Genomic DNA, 16,408 nt, shown 5'->3' on the forward strand with positions numbered 1-16,408 from the left:
AGGCGTATCTCCTGTTGTTTGTAGTAATGATCACCTCTGATCTAACCGCCCATGCACCGAGGCGTAAATTAAAAATAAAGGTCTGGCTCTGTGACAGCAGCAGGGGGAAGGATCTCCCATGTGCACCTTGCCTGCCTGCAGCCAGTGCAGTGAAATGCACTGAGATCCACCACAGGCAATGCCATGGTAGTGAGGGACAGCTGGCCCTGGTCAGGGTCACCGCCTCAGGAGTACCAGGGGACCACCTGGGTGGGAGGGAAAGACAGCCAGGACTTGTGGCACACAGCTTGTCAGCCTGAGCAACCAAAGTTCATGGAATGGGAAAACAAATGGAGCAGGCCTGTAGCTTCACAGAGCATGTGGTCCTGATGGCTGCAAGGAGAGCAACAGCAAAAACCTGTTTAGGGCTGGACATGGTGGAAATGGTGGTAGGATGGGGATGGAAGTTCTTACTTAAACAAGTACTGTGGCTTTTCATACTACTAGAGCCAAGTCAGTCCAGAGTGTGCCAAGGACAGACACCTTCATGAAACACCTCTGCTAGCCCTCCTGCTCAACTCTCTGTCACTGCTCCAGTCACAGGCTCCTCCAGCAGAGCTGCTCAACTGGCCAGAGGAAAACTTTGCACCTCAAAACCACACAGACTCTCCCTCCTCATTACCAAAGCTGAAAGTCCTTCTCTGGCCCAGCAGCCCAAGACAGGGATGATCTGCTCTCCAGCTTTTATTTCTTGCTCCTGGCAAAGAAGGAGAACACAGTTCCTTGTGAACCACGTGCTGACAGTGGTGACCCAGTGCTGGCCATGTGTTCTGTGCCCTGGCTGGGAGAGCAATGCTGACACCCACTGAAGGCTGCTCACCTGAACAGGTCCCTGTGAGACAGGGGTCCACCCCACCTTCCAATTAGAGCCTGGCACACTCATCCTGTGCAAAAGTCTGAGCATCCTGACCCTGCCAACATCAGGGCCTCTATGACTGAGCCAAGCTGGAGCCATGGTCAAGAGTGTCCTGAAACGCTTTTTAGAAATATCACTAACCACTTCAGCCCCCTCCTTAGCCCACAGAACTCCTGCCAGAAATCCATATATGTATTTTTGCACACATAGGTAAACCTAGTAAATTCAGTGGGACTGCTCCCCTGCATAGCAGTGCATACATTCAAAGAGTTGGGAGAACACCAATCACTGCTTCCCTTTTTTTGGTCTCATTTCCTAAACCAAGGAAAAATAAGGTTGGTGGACAGACACTGAGAAAAGTCCATTTACTGAATTAGGTGTAATTAAGAGAGTGAACATTTATGGTACCTGTGATTGTAGTTAACATGGCCCAAAATGTACTCAAACACAGTCCAGGGCAGCAAGAGTTTTGCTTGTTGAGGAAGCTGCATTGTAGAAGTAGTATTCAATTTATTTATTAATAGCTTTGAGCAGTATGAGGATGGAGATGGAGATTATTAATATTTCTTCTTAATAATTGCTGTATTTTGACATGTGTATTTATGCTTTTCTTATTTATTTATTTATAATTTGGATCCACAAGAAAAGGAGCTATTTACAAGAAGCATATTTAATTTCCTTGTATTCCAGGAACTGTTGTGGAGATTTTTTGTATTGTAGTATTTATTTTATTGATTTAAAACTATGTTCTATTCTTAAAAAAACCTGAAACAAACAACAAAAATAAACAAGTAGCATGTGGTTACATATGGGTCTCAGAGACTTAGTTTTTGGGAACCATTTAGTGGCAAGTAAAAGAGGGGGTATGATACTGAAAAAAGGTGAATCTCTGATAGCAAAGAACGTGAACTTTATTCTCCAGAGCCTGGAAGTGTATTTGTGAGCAGCTCCAGTATTGTACAGGTGATGGAGCCATTTTGTTATCAGATGTGCAGAGAAAAGCCCAGGCACTGTCAGCAGCTAGAAATCAGATACACCTTTACACACCTGACCTCAAGCACACCCCAGACACTACATTTGTGTTCCCTCCCTCCCTGCAAATAAGAGTGCCACGACAGAGGCTCCTGAAAGGGATTTAAGGCTCTGGTAGAGAATAAAGCCAATGGAGTTGCCAACAGAGTCACTGAACTTAGCTCAAACACAGCCCTGGCTTTGGAGAGCCCCAGCCTGAGGTGGGGGGCACAGGGCCACAGGAGCCCAGCCCAGGGAAGGTGACTCAGCACTGCAAATGAAAAGAATTCAGGACACAAGGAAAAAAGCTTTTGGTGTGGGCATGGTCCAGCAACCCAGACTTCACAGCTCCCCATTAGAGGATGATTTATTCCCTGGCTGCCACACTGCCCATAGGCACACAGCTCTGGTGAAAAGCTGCCACATCTCTGGCTCTTCCATTACAGACTATGTTTTGTATGAGCAGCCAGGGAGTGTCCTCTTGGTGAGTGTCCACACCACAGGACCTGCCACAGATTTTTTCCAGGACCTGGCCTCTGCTGGGAACTCTTCTGGGAATACCTGATCTTTAGCTGGGCATTAAAAATACCAGCATGAGTATGGAAGAGGATGTGGATGTGCAACATATTTTCCAGATGAAGTTGTACAGAAAGCTGCATTAGGTTGACTCCAGCACACTGTCAGAAAAATGTGAAAGAGTGATTACAAAAATAAGTGAACTTTACCATTTTTCCACCAAAGACACAAGCTGTTAACTGTGCAGCCAAAGGCATTGCCTCTGGCACTACCAGACACAAGCCTGATGTCATAATTTACAACACCTGTGAGAAGATGCATTTTTTCAGACATGTTTCATGCCAGTTTATAATTTGGTGTTCCCCAAACTAGAGACTGACCAGGGCACTGATCTGACAGAAATAGACTGCATGATGGCAGTCCATCCCATTTACAGCCATTTATGATCCATTTTCCTCCCCAAAAAAAGATATCTAATTTCTCCCCACCATTTCAAAGCCATCTTTGTGACCGAGCTACTCACTAAAAGATGCATAATTACTTTGCATACCACTTTATTTAAATAAACTGTAGTGAATCTAGGCTGGGCTAATATATAAAATAATTCCTACTGATGCATGAAAAAAACCACCTCAGATATGCCTTTCTTCCCCTTTTGTTCTCATTTTACAGGTCCTGTAGCAAGCAGGGCTGCCAGAAGAGTCAATCACAGACACATCACTATTTGAGAGAATACCACACATTTCATACAGAAAATATTTAAACTCAAGCATTGACATCAGCAGAATAATTTTACTTCTGCAAGTTACCCAGTCAGAAAAGTTGCAGTGTCAGAACTTGCACACACAAAAATTGAAACAAGTCAGATTTCTCAGATGAGACCCCTGATAAGAAACTCTACAAACAATACAGATGTCAAAGAGACATTATTATCTATGCAAAGTTTTCAGAATCTCAGCATTAACTCTAGAGATGATTCACAAGTGAGCAGCTAAACCCTAAACCTTTGAGGTGAGTAATGATGTTATTCTGGGTAGTCCCAGTCTCCTACTTATGAGTACCTCCTGTGAGTATATCATCAGTGTCCTGCTAAACTTTCACTCCACTGGTATCTTTGCCAATATTTTTGCCAGCCCATGGTGAGCTAAGGTGGGTGAAGGTTTGTAGCCCTGCGGAAGCCCTGTGAAGGTACCTGGCTGCCCCCACACACGGAGGCAAACTGATGTTGGTCCCCACACTCCAATGGCACCATACAAAACATGTCTTTAATATCAGCAGTGGTCATGAGCGTGTGTGCCTGCTCCTGGATGGGGACTGTGAGCTCAGAGATGTTTGCTATGGCTGCTGCTAAGGGCTCTGTGTCAGCACTGAGCTGGCAGCAGTCTGCAGTTAATCTCCACTTACCATTTGGTTTTCACTGGCCATACTGGGAACTGGAAGCTGAGTGAGTGGGGATAACAATTTCCCATTTTTTCACATCCTCTAGGGCTGGGGGCAATTCCCTCCCAGGCCCCCAAGTGCAGTCATTAGGGTTTGACATTTCTAAGTTTTGAAGGGGGAAGATTTGGGGCCATCTGCAGCAGTCTAACTTGGTGGTTGGTGGTTCCAAAGGACCACTGGCACCCCAGACTGTCATGCCGAGCTCTCCCTTCCAAAACATCCAGTCCCAGTAAACTTAAAAGGAAGTCCCCTGTTGCCATGGTAACAGTTATGGCAGCTTCTTCTCCCAGTAACATCAGAATTACTGCAGTGGTGGTCACTGCAGTGTGACACCCCAGCACATTCACTACAGGCACGGGTGGGACGGCTCCTCACGTGGTGACAGTGACATCTCATTGAGTCAGGGCTGATAGCTGAGCCCCAGTGTCCACTAAGAATGTTAGCACTTTGATTTGGGGCCCAGGAGCCACCATCAATAGGTGTCTCCATTTCCATTACCAGTGAGCTGTCCAACATAAATCAGCACAGCTGCTGCTCCCCTGCCTACCTCAAGGGAGAGGAGCTTTCAGTTTCCCTATTTTGTTTAGCACACTTTCTTCCCTGCCTGTGTCAATTAAAGGGGGTGTGCTCAGGCTCATATTACATTTCTCTGCCCTCGGCTTCTCAGACATTTTGTCCAGCCATTGTGATATCACCTCTTCCAACTTGTCCAGGGGAAACCATCCGTTACTTTTAGAGATTCCCTTCTGCCAGCCTTGTGACCAAGTTGCCTCTCGTGACTGTGCACTCCCACCCAACCTGACTGGCACGGGGAAGAATCCTGTGGGAAATCCTCAGAATAAATCAGGTGGCCCACATTAGAAAGAAATATGAGCAGCAATATTGGAGTCCTGCTGGGATCCCCTTGGCATGCCTTTTCCAGCCCCGGTGCTCCTGGAGGTGTAGGCTCTTTGACTCTCTCAACCCTAACCCTAACCCCAACCCCAATGGCTGCTTGACCCTGGGCCAGAGGTCCTCACTGCCATAGGTGGCACAGATTAAAGACTGTGGAGCTGGCAATGGTGGCACCCTGCCCTGGTGCCCTTGTCATGCCTTTTTGAGTGCCAGTGTTCCTGGAGCTGTAGGCTCTGTAGGTCTCTGAAGCCTAAACATAACCCTCAGGGCATCTTGTCACAGGGACTGAGGTTCCCATGCCCATGGGTGCTCCAGATGAGAAAGATGTAGGAGCAGCAATACTGGGGTCCTGCTGGATCTCCTTGACATGTCTTTTCCAGTCCCACTGTTCCTGGAGCTCTTTGAGTCTCTCGACCCTATCCCTAAACTATGGGGTATTCAAAATTTAAGTGGCAGAACTCTTTATTTAAATATATCAGCACACATATCACTAATATAAAAACTGAAGTATTTAAAAGGGAAAAAAAGAGTTTAATATTCAATTCAGTGAGATGAAGGCCCAGAAAACCCCAGGAATTTAGACCAAAGGGGAACAATTCAGGATTAAATGGAAGCAGTGTGAATTATGTGCCTCTTCTTAGCCATCAGGTTGGGGTCCCTACTAGAAGAAACATCCTATTTAACAGCCTTTAATTAATAAGCCCTGTGGGGTAGTACAGGGCCTCAGAGCCTTTCTAAAGGAGGTAAATCATTGCAGACACTTGCTGGCAACCCCCAGTCCCAGCCAGGTGTTTCACCACATCAGACCTCCTGTCCTGCAGCTTCACCTGCCTGACATAAGACTCTGCTTTATTTTAGATGATATTTCCCTACTGAGCCGTCACGTTTTGCATAGCAGTGAAACAGCAGGAGGTGGCACACAATCTGTTTGTCTGATGCTCCCTTTTTGGGGAGGGTGGGGTTCACTGGACCATAAAGCAGAAGAGACATGCAAAGGCCCCTGGAGCATGCAGAGTTCCTCACCCCTGTGTCTGACAAGGCACTTTTGGGTGAAGGGAGCCCTGGGGCAGCCCTGTCGGGAGCTGATGCTGCGAAATCAGACATTGCCTGTGCTGAGCCAGCACCAGCAAAGGTGGGGCTCAGGAAAAAGCAGTCTCCTCACCAAAGGTGTGTCCTTGGTAACAGGGAACACAGTAAACATAGCAAAAACTTCAGCAATTACAGCCCGCTTTGGCAGTGACCTTAAAGATCGTCTAGTTCCAAGCCCCTGTCATGGCCAGGGGCACCTTCCACTAGATCAGCTTGCTAAAAACTAGCCTGACTTTGAGCTCTCCCAGGGATGGGGCATCCACAGCCTCTCTTGGCAACCTGCTCTATGCCTCACTACCCCACAGCAAAGAATTTCTTCCTAATATCTAATCCAAACCTTACTTATTTCAGTTTAAAGTCATTCCCCATTGTGCTATCTGTACTTACCCTTGACAGAAGTGCCTCTCCAGCTCTCTTGTAGCTCCCTTTTGGTACTGGAATGCTGCTCTAAGGTTTCCCAGGAGCCTTCTCTTCACCAGGCTGAGCAGCCCCAGCTCTCTCAGCCTCTCTCCATAGGAGAGGGGCTCCAGCCCCCTGAGCATCTTCATGACCCTCCTCTGGAGTTGCTCCAGCACATCCAAATCTTTCCTATCTTGCAGGGCCCCAGAACTGGACTCTATAGTCCAGATTGGGTTTCACATTACTTATCTATAATGAACTAAAAATGGTGTTCATCAACATTCAGACTCTTACAATGTCTATTCATTTAGTGTCAATTGCAATATATAAAAATCCAAGCCTGGCTAACAATTTTTTAAAATAATTTACAGATAGAAGTACCAAGTTATTTAGCTGACAACAACATACTGGAAGTGGGTCACCCCATTAGCTGAAAAGACACAAATATTCTAGAGGGAAAAGAGGAATAAGAAATAAGCCTCAAATAATTTTCCTCCATGGACAAACCCTTTGACATGGACATTCCAGTGGCTGACACACTGGGGTTTTGTGGCTCAGTGCAGCAGCCACACGCAGCAAAGACCAAGGTCTGTGCAAAGCTGGTGTGGGGCAGTCAAGGCTGAAGGAAGGTTGCTGTGATCCCTCATGCAGGGCTGCAAGGGGACATTTGTTTGTGGCTGCTGCACACACCTCAGCTGACACCTGACTGATGCACAGCTCTGGCTGTCAGGCTGTTTTGGAGGCAGGCATGAGGCTCTCCCCAGACACGGGGTCTCCATGTGGAAAGCAGAGATGCTCCGTGGCTGTGTAGGGCCTCAGACAATGCCCTTCCTTCGTGCCCTTCACCACCTGAAGAAATGAGACAGCTCTGGAGGCAGAGGAGTCACCCCAGCTGCGCAAAACAGCCACAGTATCACTCCAGCACCCACCCTGTTCACATCAACCCTCCCTGTGGGTGAGGAGTGGGAACCAGCCATGCAGTCCCTGCCTGGGGACCCATGGAGCAGCAGGACTCAGCCCATTCTGCCTTCCTCTGTGGCTCATGACATTGCCAGCCGTGTCACAGCCAGCCCGCACATCTCCTCAGGCCAGGGAGGGCAGGTCAATGCTTGCACAGATGTTGTAGCAAACATGTGGAGCAGGTTCTGGCCCCACCTGCACACCAGCCACAGCAGCTGGACACATCAGGGGCCTCTCTGCAGCCCATGCCCTCAGCTTGAGCTCCAGGGTTACAAACACCTTCCTGCCACTGGGCTGGAGACACTTGTGTGATGAAAGCTTAACCAGCAGGATCAGTTGGAAGACCTTGTCTCAGAAGGAACAGGGATACAGCAACTCTTTTTGACTTGGCCCAATGGAAAATTTCTGCATCACAATTTGGGTCCAAATTGTCAACACTTCTCTTCTGAATTTTGCTGACCAAATTGTTCTTTCAAATCCATTCACCAATCATGGTTTGGTTGGGACATGTGAACAGGGACAACTGCCCTATGGTACATGGCCCTCCTGAAAGCCAAGAAGGGATTCCTGCCCGTGCCTGATCCCCACAAATTAAAAACAAACCTGGGATGTGAATGATACAGATTATCTGCTGTGACATGGCTTAAAACCTCACACCACCTTCTGGCAGTGAATTCCTCTCGATACTCTATGATGTTGTTAAAAGGTTTGGTGTTGGAACGTGGGATAAAGACAAAGTGTAGGCAGTGCAGGGGAGGAGCCCAACAGCTCTAACTCTTGGGGCTCCTGAGCAGCTCTGGGTAACTCTGGCAGCCACTCTTCTATGGGGTCCCTAATCATTACAGCTCACTGCAGGCAGATATAGAGGGGTTGTATGAGGTGTGATTTGGGGCTTGGGTCAGGCATGGGTGTGTCAGTGCAATGGAGCAATCAGTGAATGTGGAAACACTCTGAATCCAAGCACTGTGGGCGTCAGCAGCCTCAGCCCCATCAATACAGGGTCAGGTAAACCATTCCTCACCCAGTCCAGTTGCTAGAGCTGGCACCAGCAGCTCTGTACAGATAGCAAGGGAAAGAGGAAGACTGCATGTTCCAGCTGATAACAACCCTTGTGCAAAAGCAAGAGAAATGTCTTATTGACACAACTGCTGTTTTTAGCCATGACCAGCTGGCTTACAGCAGCCTTGCCACCACACAACAGCCCCCAGCAGGCATCTAGAGTGTTGCCTGAATTACCAGTGCAAACACCACGCACCAGCATTGCCCTGACACAGAGCACAGCTCTGACACCAAGTCAGCTTCACTGATTTTCTCACCCTTCAGGTCCCCCCACTGGGTCGTCCAGGTCCATGACCAGATTTTGGGAGTGCCTCACCCTCCAGAAATCCTGCATTGATGTGGGAGGGAAATCCCTGTTCTTCCTTTCTGAGTACCCTCTAATGGAGAAGAGAGGCAGGCAAGCACCCAGGTGTGCAGAGGTAAATGCTGCTTTGCTTAGACACAGGCTCCATCTTCACACCTCTCCCTGTGCCACCAGCTAACCTGGCTGGCACCATTATCCTCTAACTTATAGGTGCCTGCATTTCTCTCAGGAGAATGTTGGTATTAGCAAGCTTGCAAATTGCTGTTCTGCAAGACATTTAAAGCCTCAGTAAAAGCAGACATCAACAAAATAAAAATGTACTCCAGCTAATCCAGGTGCCTAAAAATAGGGTACAAAACTGCTCTGCTGTGATAAACCTACATGTATTTATAAAGCCACAGAATTGCATCACAGCCACTGAGCTGTGAGGTTTCAAAACTCAGACAGAACAAGCATAAAGCACACAGCTCCTGACAGCCCATGGACTGCTCAGTTCCCAGTAGTTCACCTGAAACACAAAGCCAGCACATGATGCAGTCACCAAAATGCTGAAGGAGGCTCTGAGCAGCCCTAACCTCTGGGACTGTGCCCTGCTGCCCTGGAAGCCCTCTACACAGGCTCCAGAGTCAGGGGTCACTTCACACCAGAGGAGAACACTTGCCTCACAAAGGGAACCCAGCAGTGCAAGCTTCAGCACATTCTGGGTTTAGTTGCTCAAAGTTTTGGACCAGATACTTTCCATGAGGAGCAATATTTTTGCAAAGAACTCAAGGAAATTTGAACACTTCCTTTTCCCAGGATCTGATAAATGCTAAAAAACCCTCTGTCCTCTAACCTCTTTTTTGATGCACCATAACAGACTATTCAACAGATGTTTGGGGTGAAGTTAGAGATAAATGAGATTATGGAGCCAGTTTTATGCAAGTCAGGTCGTCCAGTTACAGCAATCACTTTCGTCCCTAGAAATCATCAGGTCAGCACCAAAACCCTTTTAGTAGCTCTGCCACAGAGCCCACAACAGAAGGAAAACCCCCAAGTCACCTCCTCAGCATCTAGTTGTGCTCCCAGCTGGAGAGCTGTTAGTTTAAGCAGATTATTATTTCAGAGAGAAAGCAGCACGTGCAGGAGCCCTCTGTGACACAGGACACAACAGCTGCCTTACAGAGAAGCATTTCACACCATCCAGGAGTTCTTGCCTCACACTTGCTGCACAGAGGGTGGGTGTTGTACACAACCACCTGTACCCCACACACACACTTTCCCTGTGGCTCAGCACCCATTCCCAAATGACAACTTAGCTGTGTCCTGCTGGGGCACCGAGCCAGGGGACATCTGGCTTCACCCTCTCCCAGCCAGCAACTCTACCACAGGCCACCATCACCCACTGCAGAAGCACTGCTTTATTTCCTTTCATTTCCCATGAGGAGACAGCACAAGGTCCATCTAATCAGGGTGAATGCACACAGCTTTATCCAAGCTCCTGCATCTTGTTAACCAGCACAGGCATGGAGTCTGGCTGCTGTCACACACTGGGAAATGAAAGGACCTCCATCATGTGCTGGAAACAGTGTTATGCAAAGTTATTCTGTTGCTGTTCCATAAACATCCTGGACACCTTGGGCTGCACGCAGCTGGGGAGGAGGCTGCCTGTCACCAAGACCCCAGGCTGGCTGTACACTGTGACCCACGGGCAGCGCTGTCTCAGGACACCAGGGTTGCTTGTGCACCACATGCTGCAAGGCAGGGACAGCTTGCCACAAACAGCCCTGGTGTCTGCACCCTCCTGAACAGCCAGCTCTGAGTATGTGATTAGGTTTTATTTAGGTGCCACAAACCTCAGCTGGTTCTCAGCACTAAAATTCCTCATGGAAAACATTTCACGCAGTGCAATGTGCTAAGAAAAATATTCCTGCAAATGCATCAACATCTTCCACTGCTACAAGGCATCCAGGTGTGGATTAAAGCCACTTTAAAAAGTAAAAACTAAATGTTTTCGAGGTTGCCCCTGCACAGGCTCCAGGCCAGGTCTGTCAGAGCACCTGTGTGCCCGTGAGCACTGCAGGGACAGACTGAGCAGCACAGTCAGGGCAGTGCCTGCGTCCCTCACCTCCCTGCTCATTTCAAACCTTCACCAGACCTTCAGAACCAAAGCCCTCCGTTGTCACTCAAATCCAGAGTGCTGAAGATTGCAATGCAGGTTGTTTTCCATTACCATCTGTATGGCAAATTACCTTTGTCAAGTGGGCAGTTTGCTTTATCTCTCTCTTTGAGTGACCACATTCACACCTCCCTGGGGAGGGAACATTGCCGATAACAGACTATTGGATGTCACTGCATGGCTGATAAGAACTATAATATCCCATTGTGAGATGTGAGCCCAGAGGGAGGAGCCAAGCATTGCTACCCAGATATAATCCGGAAGACTTTGAGACACTGGCACTGCTTTCTCCACGGGATTCCTTAGAGAAACAGCAGCTGTCTTCTTCTTCCACGGGATCTTCAGAGGAAGAATACATCCTTCTCTACAGATCCCCCTCACTCCAACAGAACCACACCTGATACTTTAGGAAGACTGCAGCCACATTTCCAATTAGATTGCTACCAACACCCCACAGGGTGTCAGGTTGGGTTCAGACTCTGTCAGTGTTGTTCTAGTGTACTGCATTATTTTATTTTTTTTTTCTTTTCCCTGTCAAAGAACTGTTATTTCCTGCTCCCATATTTTTGCCTGAGAGCCCCGTTAATTTAAAATTTATAACAATTCGGAAGGGTGGAGAGGGTTTACATTCTCCATTTCAAGAGAGGCTCCTGGCTTCCTTAGCAGACTCCTGTCTTTCCAAACCAAGACACAGAGTTTTTAGCATCAGTGGCTGGCTGCTGCTGGGTATGAGGTCACAGCAAGGAAACAAGTCCAGCAGCTAACAGAGCAAATGAAGGTCACTGCTATAGAGTAAATCTATTGAGGTGTCTGAAGTTCTTTCTTCCCTCCAAGATCTGTGTTCTGCCTGCTTTGCAGCTGTCATATTGCTTAAGTAAATCAATAGCTAATAGCTTCATTCATGCTCTGTAAAGAGCCAGAAAGGCTTTTTGTTCTGGGTTATGCACAGAAGAAAAACTGTGCTCCATAAGTATTATGCTACAAAATAGTCATTTCTATCCTGCCATCACACTCCTTGTGAGACAAAAAATTGCAAAAAACTCTGCCTGAAAATATTCTGTCCTCAGTCACTACACATAAAAACATCTCCCAAATGATTTAAAAATTAAATAAATTTTTTAAATTAAATTTAAAAAAAATGCCTAATAGGAAAAAAAGGTTACCAGGATACAACAAGTGCTTTTGTCCAGCCACCACCTGAACTGTAGCAGTGTGTGCCTGAGGGTTCAGCTCCAAATTTCATGACACCTAATATCAACACTCAGTACTGGCACCTGAGGTGGTCTTTCTTGCTTAGCTCTACAGATTTTACCTAAATCAGCATTATCTTTTTCTCCCATCCTGCCATAGTCTGACCTTGCAGAATCATGGTGAATTTTTTCAACATTTTTAATTATTTGTATTTTTGACTGTTTAAGCAGAGCTGGCTCCAAGCACATTTGCAGAGTATGCCTTTGCTATGAATGCAAGCAGTGTCTAGCACTAGGGTTTAAAGGATGTACAAGGATGAGGTAGACAAGATCCAGTGCCTGTCCACCTGCAGAGCTGAGCTGCTGTGGGGCAGGGGGCTGGGCTGGAACTGAGGTGCTCACACTTCCCTTTTCCCAGAACCTGGCACCAAACCTTGGGAAAGATGAACAGCATTAGATGCCGCAGGTGCTTCTTCCCTGAAAATGTGCTTGCAACCACTGAGTCTCTTCAGGGCAAAATTTCTCTTCTTACGTTGCTGTAACCTGCTCATTTAAACCTGGAAAGGAGAGAAACCTGCATGCTTACTCCTGCTTTCCCCAAGGGCAAGGAACACAATGCTGACCCACACAGGGCCAGGCTGGGTTATAAACACAGACCCTGATGACTCCTGGGCAAATGTTTACCAGCAGGAAACACTACAGAATCACAGAATATGCTGAGTTGAAGGGGTCCCACAAGGATCATTAATTTCAACTTTCAGCCCTGCACAGGACCATCCATAAAACTGCTGACAGTGTCTGTCATGAGCTAAACTGAGGCTCCAAACCTCAAAGTTTTAGTGAACATGATTTCCAGAGGATTCAAATTCTGCAGCTATTTACAGACACATAGCCATTTACTGTATGCATGAGATGGGAGAACTTCAGGTGAAGAGAAACTCCCCCTGACATGTTGTTAACACCCATGTTTGCTCCTGAGCCATTGCTGAGGGAGGGAATCAGATGCCACACGTTGTCACCAAGCTCCTCAGGAGCTTTGTGTGGGGAGAGAGGCATCTACTGCCAGCCAGCCATGGCTCTCTCTCCTCTCCAGGGCCAGGACCAATGGAGCCCCTGTGCCTGCTCGGACTTTTGCTGCCTCCACCGTGCCCTGAGAAGGGTGACCTCGGGTGACCCAGGGCATGTTTGCCATTTTCCCTCAGCCAGACAGACAAAAGCAATGGAAGATGTAATGTGTTTTGCACATTTGCCCAATGCAATTAGCAACAGGCTCTTAGCCGAGGGGCTGCATTGTCACACTCAGCTGGAGCCAGCTAAGCTGATTTGTCCCTGTTCGCAGAACTCCCCTTTCACAGGCCACTGGCTATGGTCAAAGGACAAACTGATGAGGTCCCATGTTGGCCCCAGCTGCCAAGAGGTCCACCCCCTCCACCTGGCCCTACAGGGAGATTGGAGATTTCTCTCTTGCTGTTGGACAACCAAGTCCATGCTGTAGGAACTTCCAGGCTCCCCCATTCTCCTGTTCTGCACTGGAACTCTTCTGCCCCAGCTGGGCTGGCCAAGTGGCTAAAACACCCGTGCCAGCACTGCAGGCCACTATTTACAAACTGCACAATGTACAAACACAAGCATAACCATCGCTTACTTGGCCCAGGGGAAAATGCTTGCACTCCAGAGTGCTCACCACAAGGCACAAAAGGAGCATCAGCTCAGCAAACATAGGATGCTCCACACCCAGTCACTGAAAGTTTGCTAAAGGAGATGCTGTATTAACAACAACAACAAAAAGAAAAAAAGAAAAAGAAAAAAAATGGGGGGAGCAGAGGAAAGAAAAGAAAAGAAAAACCTCTCCTCTTCCCGCCAAAAATTATGCAGCAGCAGGTCCACAGAGTGTCTGCCAGATGACCCGCTTGTCACACTCATAATTGCTTCCCATCTGGTGTCTGGAGCACACAAAGCCTGGCCGTTTGCCAGCGCAGGACGACGCACAAACTGGCCTACTTCTGGTGACACGGGCCCTCCAGACACCGCTGATCCCCCGTTTCCGTATGGCTGCGGAGAACGTGGCATTCATTTGTAAATTGCCGGCGGCTGATTTATCCGGCTATTCGCACAGCTCACGCTCTCCCTTCCCTGCGCAGCCCCAGCGCGGGGCGAGCGCTCCCGGAGCCCGAGGAGCCGCAAACTCCCGGGACCAGCGTGAGAGGCAGGCGAGCAAGGGCGCTGCCCGCCCGCACACAGCTCAGCTTCGAGATAGCAGCCGGCGATGCTAGTCAGCTCATCCCTACATCATCACATGGAAGCACATATTCAGCCGCTCCTGTGTACACAGCTGGTTCCTATCCCAAACTCTGTCTCTCCACCTAACACGTAGGCATAGCTCCGGCTGTTCAGACAGTTCCTACACAGGCTTTTGAGATACTTTTTATCACTGCATATAAGCAGTCTTCAATAAGCACTTTTCTCTGACTTTTCTTTGTCTGCTTTACTATGTCCGATTGAGAAATTTTTATATTCTTTTAATTTACTTTTTAATTTTTATTTAAAGCCTGACACCCTCAGAAAGCTGAGCAAATATTCCTCAACCTATGGAACAGACCATTTTGAAGCAGAGTACACAACATTATAAGGGGTAGAAGCTCTGATGGTTGTGCAACCAGCAAACATCACTTTTGCAAGGAGTAACTATGACCAAGTAACTGCTCAATGGTGGGCAAGGAAGCAGATGCTGAGTAAGAAGAACTCTCCCTCCCAAAAGAGAAAAGCACTCCTTCCCCTCAGATGGTGACACAGGACAGTCACACGTGTCCGCCACTGCCAGCCGATACACAGTCCATTCCCATCTTGCTTGCACTAAGGCTGTTAACATCCATTCTCTCTGTAATCAGAGGGTGTGATGACACAGGAAATCAGAGGTCAGGTAAAGTAATCCAGAGGACTCTAAAAATAAACTCAAATTAGAACCCAACATTTCTGTAATACATAGTAGCAGCTAGACATAACTCCCATTGCAATAGCAACTGCATCACTGGGGTGATACAGCCCAAGAGTGGGCCCTGTCAGAAGGCTCCTTTCAGTTCTGTGCCTCAAAAAACCACACACAGCAATGAAGCACAAGAGAAAATGAAATTAAGAAAGAAAACCACACCACCAGCAGAAGCTGAAACTGAAGAATGCCATATTGCACATCTCTTACTCCAGAAGCAAACAGAAGCTGCACTACTGAAGTTTGTTAAGGTGATCTAGTATGAGCATTTGGATTTTTGCTTCATACAAAAATGTAGGATTGTGTATAAATGTCCAAAGCTTACCTGTTCTTCCAACACATCATGCTAGCAGGACTACAAGGATCCCATTGTTCCCTTCAGCTGCAGGGCAAGAATCCAACCCACTCAAGGGATAAACTGGCTGTCTCCAGGGGAAGCCACACACACCAGTATGCTGCAGCTTCAAGAGGGACCAACCTTTTGGCTCTGCTGGCTCAGAAACAGTAATCCACAGCTTCCTCATGAAAGTAAGCATTTAAGCCTGTAAAGCTTCAGCTTATCCAACGTCAAGGAAACTTATGGAAAAAAAATTACATGAGGTCTAGCATTAGAAAACATCAGTGTATTTGCTGTCTAGGTACTGAACCTTTACCAGAGTATTTGTTACAAAACCAAATGCAAGGATCCATTTCGGTTTCAAAATTTTTGTTGTTGGCATTGTGCATCTTGGTCACACAAGGTATGGTGAAACCTTGGTGTGGGTCCATGAACATTCAGTGTTAAAACCCTTATTTCACAAAGCTTGATTCACTCACAGCATTGGATCAGTTTTAGTTTGGTGCAAATCTAGTAGTCATTCTCATGCAAAATCTGATTAACAGCAGTAGGAACTGGGATTATTCTCACCAATCAATTCCTAAAGACCATTTCCTCCAAATAAGTCAGACTCATAAGAAAGCTTCCTGAGTTTTCATATAATAAAAATCTACAATCTTGGCATTGTAGTTCCTGCCAAACCTTCCTTATTTGCTGTCCATCTGCTCCACTTTGTTTCACTGAGGAAATTCAATACAGAAAAATGAACTTGCTACATCACTAGACTTTGCTTTCCTCTACCTATACTCTGTCCCCATTTCAGACATCAGCAGCCAGCATAAACAACAGCTCTAGTCAGTCCACCTCACTCGTCCCAAGTGATGGAAAACTTCACTTGCAAACAAACACAAGCATGTCTGCAGGTTACTCATACAGCAGCTATGACAGCCAAATCCCCAGAAAAGCCCCTGTAACAGTCAAGAGTTTGCTCATACAGCTTAAAGCTAGATGATACAAATTACCAGGACCTATTTCTGAAAAAGTGGCTCATGTTAGTCCCTCTTGTCCTTTTCCTTCAACAGATTACCTTAGTAATCAATTATACTGTGACAAAACTGGGAAAGGAAACTGAAATTTTGCATTGAATGCCCATGTTTTGATCAAGAGAGTTTAAGTCTAACACTAACTCAG

The sequence above is a fragment of the Melospiza melodia genome, chromosome 1 (genome assembly GCF_035770615.1).
Source record: "Melospiza melodia melodia isolate bMelMel2 chromosome 1, bMelMel2.pri, whole genome shotgun sequence".
Classification (NCBI taxonomy): Eukaryota; Metazoa; Chordata; class Aves; order Passeriformes; family Passerellidae; genus Melospiza; species Melospiza melodia.